Source organism: Corvus hawaiiensis, chromosome Z, assembly GCF_020740725.1.
Source record: "Corvus hawaiiensis isolate bCorHaw1 chromosome Z, bCorHaw1.pri.cur, whole genome shotgun sequence".
NCBI lineage: Eukaryota > Metazoa > Chordata > Aves > Passeriformes > Corvidae > Corvus > Corvus hawaiiensis.
Window position 1 is genome coordinate 26,409,920 of NC_063255.1, and position 7,487 is coordinate 26,417,406.

The 7,487-nt window shown below is 43.6% G+C and overlaps 1 long non-coding RNA gene across 1 annotated transcript; it reads left to right on the forward strand.

Moving 5' to 3' along the window:
• The first annotated feature begins 227 nt into the window (after positions 1–227).
• Positions 228–5,906, forward strand: LOC125319499. The gene is made up of 5 exons (XR_007200766.1): positions 228–336; positions 974–1,598; positions 4,387–4,675; positions 5,097–5,167; positions 5,267–5,906. It is a non-coding gene; the product is annotated as an uncharacterized LOC125319499 (long non-coding RNA).
• The last annotated feature ends 1,581 nt before the right edge of the window (positions 5,907–7,487 follow it).

Consider the following 7,487-nt stretch of genomic DNA (forward strand, 5'->3'; position numbering starts at 1 on the left):
GGAGACCCACTCTCCAAGAACCGTGTAGGACTTCATGGTTTTGAGGGACCTGAGGCAGTACCCTAATTCTGAGCAGCACTAGCAAGCACATGTCATCCAGGAACTCAAGCTGCATTGCAAGCAGAGCCTGCCATCACTTGGTTAACCTCAAGAAAATTTAGGAGCTGAATTGCCAACCAGCACTTCCCACCAGCAAGCACTGTGAGAAGCACAGACCCTGATGTGACACAGCAGCAGAAAGTGGGTTGCTCAAGACACAGGTCACTGCACTGGAGGCCAGACACAGCCCAATCTTCTTCCCTGAAAAGGAAAACTTTGTTCTGCTTGTCTAAACAGGTGAGAGGCTTCCACAGGGTGCACCATCCACCACTAAGGCAGGCACACTTACAAGTGAAAGCCCAGACCTTTGAACAGCCCCCAGGAGTTGAAGCATTTTATTTTTCCAGAAAAAACTGGTAGTTTCAACAGCACCCAACACTTCCTGTTCTCTACCAGTAATATAATCAAAATGGTTAATCTGTCTTTGAAATAATACCATGGAGTTTATGTTGGATTCCACAGTAAGGAAGGCTCGGGTGAGGCAGAGAAACCGAGGCTTTCCCTTTCCTGTGAGTAAAGCAGGTCCAATACCCTGGGTGAACAGAGAGAAGAGTGGGGGAGAAATGGTAAAAGATTTGCTGTCTTTAGCTGTTCACAAGGGGATATACTAAGTATTTGGAAATGAAAAAAATCTTCTCTACCTGTCTTGATAGGCGTTGGATTTATTGATAAAAATTTATGAATAAATCACTTCATTCATAATAAAGTAATAAAGCTACTAGAAATTCATAAAAGCATAGCTACTGGTTCCTGTATCCTTTTAGCTGGGTGTATCTGGAACTGTAGTGGTTTTTATAACTAATAAAAGCCTGGGTCAATCAATATGTGAGGCTCAACATCCTAAGTCAGTCAAATTTTTCATCTGTGATTACAGGAATTGTCCATCCCATCCCTAACGTTCTTGGGACACACCACGGCAAGAATAACAGCATTTACCGACCTTCCTTTCCCTGCTGCTTTCCAAGCCGACGGAAGAGGGTTCATCCCACACAGCGTCTCTGTTCCAGGAGCGGCTGCCGTGCCCCTCTGCGGGTACCTCAACCGACCGCGGGTGCAGCAGTGCCTGACCGCTGCCAAACGTCTGATGCAAGGGCGGAGCACATTCCCGGGAACAAAGCCGAGTTCGGTTTGGAACTCAAGGGTACCAAACCCCCCCGGCAAGCCCTCGCAGCCACATCCTCGCTGCCACAACCTTGGCGGTCCCCGCCGCGATTCCTCGCTCCCCGCCGGGACGCGGGCGCTCCCCGGGCGCTTATCAGGAGCCACAGGCGGCCAGCAAGGAGCCCCGTGTCCCCGGACTACAGCTCCCAGCGTGTCCCGGGGCGACGCGAACTACATCTCCCGCCGTGCCCGGGCGGGTGCTGTTGCGGTGTCCCTTGTCGCGGTGGGTGACAGTGCGGCTCAGGCTGGACAGGGGCCACGGCGGGGTGCGCTTGTGATGGCCGAGGCGTCTGTGCCTTCTTGGGACGCAAATTTCCCTCCAGGAGCTGCTGATCAAAGTACGTTGGAGAGATTTTTCCCAATATTTTTAGGGCTCCGAGGGAACAGTTCAAATTCGCTCTCCTCATTTTTCCTTTCATTACTATTGATCTACTAATTTGTCTTTGATTTATCACTGGGCCCTTCTGCTACTCTTTATCTTTTGCGTTTCAGCTGCTGAAAGGTTTTTTTTTCTTCTTCAGCTCGTCGCTTTTCCTGTCTCTTTCAATGACGACGCTGCCACTGTGATTTCTCAGCCCATTTAGGCAGTTTTGACCGTGGTGTTTCTCAGGCTCATTTGAGGCAAAATAGTTAGATATACACCAAAACAGAGCGTGGTTATTATGACAGAGTTCAAAAGTGTGAATGCCTCTTTGGTGTGTCCTTAAATACCTACACTTTTTGGCTCCCTGGCTGCATTTGGAAGTGGGGTTTGCCTTAAGTGTGTGTGAAGGGAGAGGAGCACCATGGGGCACCAACAGACTGGCCATAGAAAAGGCTGGCAGGAAACCCCTGATCCTCAGGATTCACTCCATCACGTCCTGTGTAAAATGCCTCTTGAACACAGTTCACTGCTTAGCAATTCCTCTTTAAAAAGAGGCTACATGCAGGGCGTCTTCCTAACTGATGTGCCTGTCCTATAACACATCTTCCCTTATTTAAATTTATCCTAAGCCTTAACAAAGCTTTCATTCTGGGGTGACTATTTTGTATCATTTAGCTGCTTGGAATACTGACTGAATCCTACGTTGGAGCTAAACTTAAGCACTTTTAAACCATATTATTGTTTTCCAGCAGTTCTTGGTGTGTCTGCATTTTGGGATTTTTAACTGTGTTTAAAATACTCTCTGTGCAATTATAGTAGGATATAAACAATATTTTGAGTTAACTATATCTTTTTATAAGAACTGATTTTATGTCATTTTTACTTAGTATCCATAATGTCAAATAAGGCAGTGGGGACAACATTAAAGAGATGACTGGAGATGCCATACGAAATAAAGAATTTAAGGAAGCCTCAAAACACTGCAAGATAATTATTTTATTATAGTAATATTTCATTATAATTATATCATAATTAATAATTATATATGATATAATTACATACAATACAATAGCATATAATTATATCGTATTATATTACAATTAATATAATTATTTTAATATAGTAATAATTTTTGCACATTTTGTTTGTTGTTCCTACCCTTACAGCTGTAAAGTAATGCAGAGTGTGGAGTACCTTATTGACATAATGGTTGAAATCAGCTTTCAGGTTTCATTTTCATAACTTCATTGATCATTCATGTCCGTTGACCACAGGTGAACTTTTATGCCCCTTCCTTTTGCATTTGTTTATATGTGGTGGTAAGAATATGAAGTGTAGAATGATCATGTTAAAAATCCATTTCTAATCTAGACCTCAGAGAGGGGCTTAGATTGTTGAGCTCCAGGTATGATTACTGACAGAACAGTCCAGATATTAAACATTTTCTGTCAGGAAAAGCTGAATTTATGATTTTTTTCCCAAGAATTGCTTATCTTCTAGTGTTACCTGTTTGCATAGTTTCACTAAACTATAAAGACAGAATGCAAGCCATAGATATATAAGATACATTTCATTCATTATTTCACTTAAAACTGTGTAATTTTAGGCAGTCTTGAAGTAAGACAAAAATATCTACCATTCTTGGTTATTCATTGACCCAGCAGCTGCTTGTTTAGAGCAACCTGATCAGGCCAAAAGAGAGTATAAGAAGGGTATTGATCTTGAACCAAACCAGTTACTGTCTGTTATGGTCCAGATCCACTTTTTCTCTCCCTGAAAAGTGTAAATACAGAGTTGAATACAGGAGCAAAGTAGAGGTGAGACTTGGATCGTGTTTTCTCGAGGCCCTTAGTTCTGTGGTAGCTTCAAAGAAGCTGAGGTTTGTGTTACTTTTGTGCCCAATGTAAAACCATGGTGAACTTTAGTTTCAGTGTATTTAAGTTTGTATTTATTGTTTAGACTAGATAGCAGTGAAGCTTACAATGGAAAACATGAATTGAAACAAATACAGGCAATTCGTCCATGCTTGGAAATTTCTCTGCTTGTAGCTGAAGAAACACTTGACAATGCTTCTCTACTTTAACTAGTTTGTCTAGTTGATCTTGTTTTATCTTATTTTTCCAGCTTTCAGCATGAAGTGGATTGTTACTGAATTTTGCTCTTGTTCCTTAAAAGCAATACATTTATAACAGCCATGTGCTGGTGCATGACAGCCTGTTGCAGTATACAGTTAACACATTCATTTGTGTGTCATTTGGAGATTTATGACACATAAGGTTGCATATTAAGTCTGTCTCTGGTAGCAACAACCTCTGTTTTTCTAAGGGGCTTAGTATTTTCAATATAAATACCTTTTTAAAATTGTAATTGTTGGTGCCTGATTTAAAGGTGCCTGATACTGAAATTCCCCAGTTTTGCATTTATATTCTGCCTTTTTGTTACTCTACAAAACAGTATGATGCTAGGATCTAGGTCTTTCATGGCATGACAATGTGCTTTGTATATTGTTTGATGTGCAGGCAGGATTATGTAATATATACAGGTTTCACACAGTTGTTGGTAATTAGCTCAGGAAGTGAGGAAAGTTTTCACTTAAAATAAGAGGACTCAGAAGGCTGTGCAGAAGTATCAAGGTAGATTCTGCTCAGTGATTACTACACTTGACTTCATAGAAGGTAATGGAATAATTTTTGTCGACAGAATTTGTTCTCATGATACCTAACCTTTAACACTAAATCTTGCCTTTTTTTTTTTTTTTATAGTAAGGTGATGATCAAATTCCTATGAGAAGTCCAACCATCCAACGAAGCAGATGTCAAAGGAGACTTAGCAGACCAAAAGCTCTTGGAACTCTATGAAAAGCAAAGGATATTGAACACCAAAGTTCACTCTTAGGATTTATAATTCAGTGGATGCCTTTGCTGATACACTGATTAGGCATTATTTTTAAAAAGGCCTTGTCACACTGGTGTGTCAAGATGCTGTAACTGTATAAGGTTTCTTGTTCCTGTCTATTTCAATAGGGCAAATACTGGAATAATTGTGCTTGAGGTTAGTAGTTAAGAGAGTTCTGTTATCCTCTGTCCTCTGACTAAAGTCAGTGCCTTTAAGCATTTAGGTCTGCTGGTTCATTGTCTGCATTAATTAGTAGGCTTGCTAGAATATATGTCATCCTATTCATAGAGGTACAGTTCTAAACAAATCTGACTCTCAGTTACCACTGTAACTGACTGGAGCGTTCGATTTGTTTCCTTAATTTTACTTTTTTTCAGAAAGAAGAGCAAAACCCCTTGAAGCATTTTTTTTTCTTTTTAGTCAGTTAGAGCAGCAATGAGCAAAACTTTTAGGGTAATCAGTAGTATTTTTTTGGCAGTTGAACCTACTAATAATTATTGGTTAGAAATTGAAAGCCATTTTTGTATTTTCTGGAAAACTTAGCGTGTTTGTGTGTGGTTTTCTTCCTCTTTTGTAGTAGTGACAAGTAGAAATTATGTATGTAAGAAGCTTGTGGAAGTATATCAACAAGAAAAGAAATACTTAGAGGTAGGTTGAGTACTTTACTATCTCTCTTCTAAGAAGAATGTATTTTTTATCAGAACTACCTGGTTTTCATCACAGAATCCCCATTTTTTTGTGCCACAGACCACTTAAGATCTCCTCACGGACCACAATGAGGAAGAATTGATTTTAGCTATAGTCCTTTCTTTACCACTGTGTAAGATTTGGACAATCCATTAAACTGACAGAACATGACAAAGAATGTTATTCCACAGAGAGGGTGCAACATCATGCTTTTTAATTCCTAGAAGTCAAGCATGGTCCCAAGTGCACATTTACATGCAGTGTGTGTGAGTCAGGTGTCCTTTGCCCCACTTGGCAAGTTCTAGGAGCCCGGCTAGCCCTCACAGGTCTGGTGATTCCTTCCTCAGCTGACCCTGAAGCTTCATCCCAGAAGGGAAGGTGGGATTCCTACACAACCTGAACTCAATTGCCTGTGCTTTGTGTACTGCAGTTCCACGCAGATGATGAGGACAGGCAAAGCTGCCACAGGGCAACGCTAGCTTTGACCCACCCAGCAATCCCCAAGTCCCTGTCAGCACGGCCTTGCAGAAATAATCATTTCACCACGAGGTGGAGCTGTTAACTGCAGTTAATGAGGGTCCTGTTTCCGCTTTTTCAGTTTGTTGATCTTTTCCACACTGGAATTTCAGTATGGGCTGCTGCTGCTCTCCTCTTTCTGTTCATAGTGCTGGAGAACAAATAAAGCTTTCATTTTTTCTTCAAAAAATTTTATCCGAGGGCTGTCTGGGTCTGCTTTTACTTTTGATTTCATGCAAGAGCCAGAGTTGGAATTTGTACTCTTGAGGTCACCTCCTTATGTACTGCAAGGTGGACAGGTCCCACACAATGCCCTGGGATTTGTTATGGCTTCAGCTGGAAAGCAGGAAAATATGGCTTGTTATTTTAAATGATAATTCATTGTCCAGCTGAATGTTGACAGTAGTTAGAAAAAATGCATCAGACTTCCAGTTCTTTAAAGAGTGATAGAGTGGTTAATTTGACCCTATTGACAGGTGGCTGAAACACATCAGAAACTCACAAAAATGAAACACGAGGAAGGTGCAGAAAAGGCAGAGCGTCATCATCTTTGAAAGGAGACGCTCGGGTTACTGAAAGAGAGGACACGGAACCAGGTTAATAAGACTTGACAACAGTGTTTCTGACTACTACTCATCTAGATACATATATAGGTACAGTGTAGCAAGACTTGAAACGGAGAGTTAAAAGTGTTGATAATCCTGTGGCTATTTGTCTCATTAAGGCTCATTGGCGCTAAACTTCTCAGGGAAACTGTGTGATTTGACCGTCTGCCCTCCCCTGCTGTGCCGTCTCTGTGCCCTCTGGCCATGCTGGGGTCCGTGCTGGCAGCGGGGCCGGGCCGAGCAGCGCTTTCAGCCCCAGGTCCCGGCTGGCCGCAGCTGACGGGAGCGGCGGGAACCGCCGGTGGCACCGGGCACCGTCCCCCTCAGGGGCCGCGGGGCTCAAGGCACCGGGGAGCCGCTGAAGGGCTGGGAAGGCGGAGGGCACCGGGGCTGCCGCAGGGACAGCGCCGCCCAAGGCCCCGCGCTGCTGAGCTGCTGCTGGTGCCTACGGCACTGAGAGGACGGTGAGGCGGTGGGGGCTGAGGGGAAGCAGCGGAGCTCTGCGGGAGCTGAGGGCCATGGTGGGGGCTGAGAGGACAGGGAAAAGGCACGGGCTGAGAGGGCCGGCGGGGCTCAGGGCACCCCGGACACTGAGGGCGATGGCAGTACTGGGGGGCCGATGGGCTTGGAGGGTCTGAAGGGACTGGGGGGCTGCAGGTGTGCTGAGGCTGTGGCGGGGCTGAGGGCACGCTGGAAGTGACTCAGCATTCCCTTTGCTTCCCACATCTGCGTCTGCTCTGCGTTTCCAGAAGGGCAGCTCTGTGCAGGACGAAGCCACCCCGGGGAGAAATGGGGGCCGGGGGGAAACGGACCGGGCACGTTCTCTTTGTATCTTGTCCTTGCTGTGCCTGGATATGGTTATGTCTCTGTCTGTCTTGAGCTCTATTTCAGTACATATCAAATTGTGTAGTGATACTGCTCTATGTCCTACGTTATAGGGGTATGGAAGTGCCGATGGGTACTTTGGTATTTGTACAATTATGGATTGGTGCCTGCTATGTATAACCATTTTTATATAGAAGTCAATATATTTACAGACCACAGATGGTTATGTTCATTTATGTATGAATTTCTATGTAAACCTGTGTCATGTTGTAGAGTTTTGTTCTAGCCCTGTGGGTGTTTAGAGAGTGCACTGGATGTTTCTGTCTTTCTCTGCA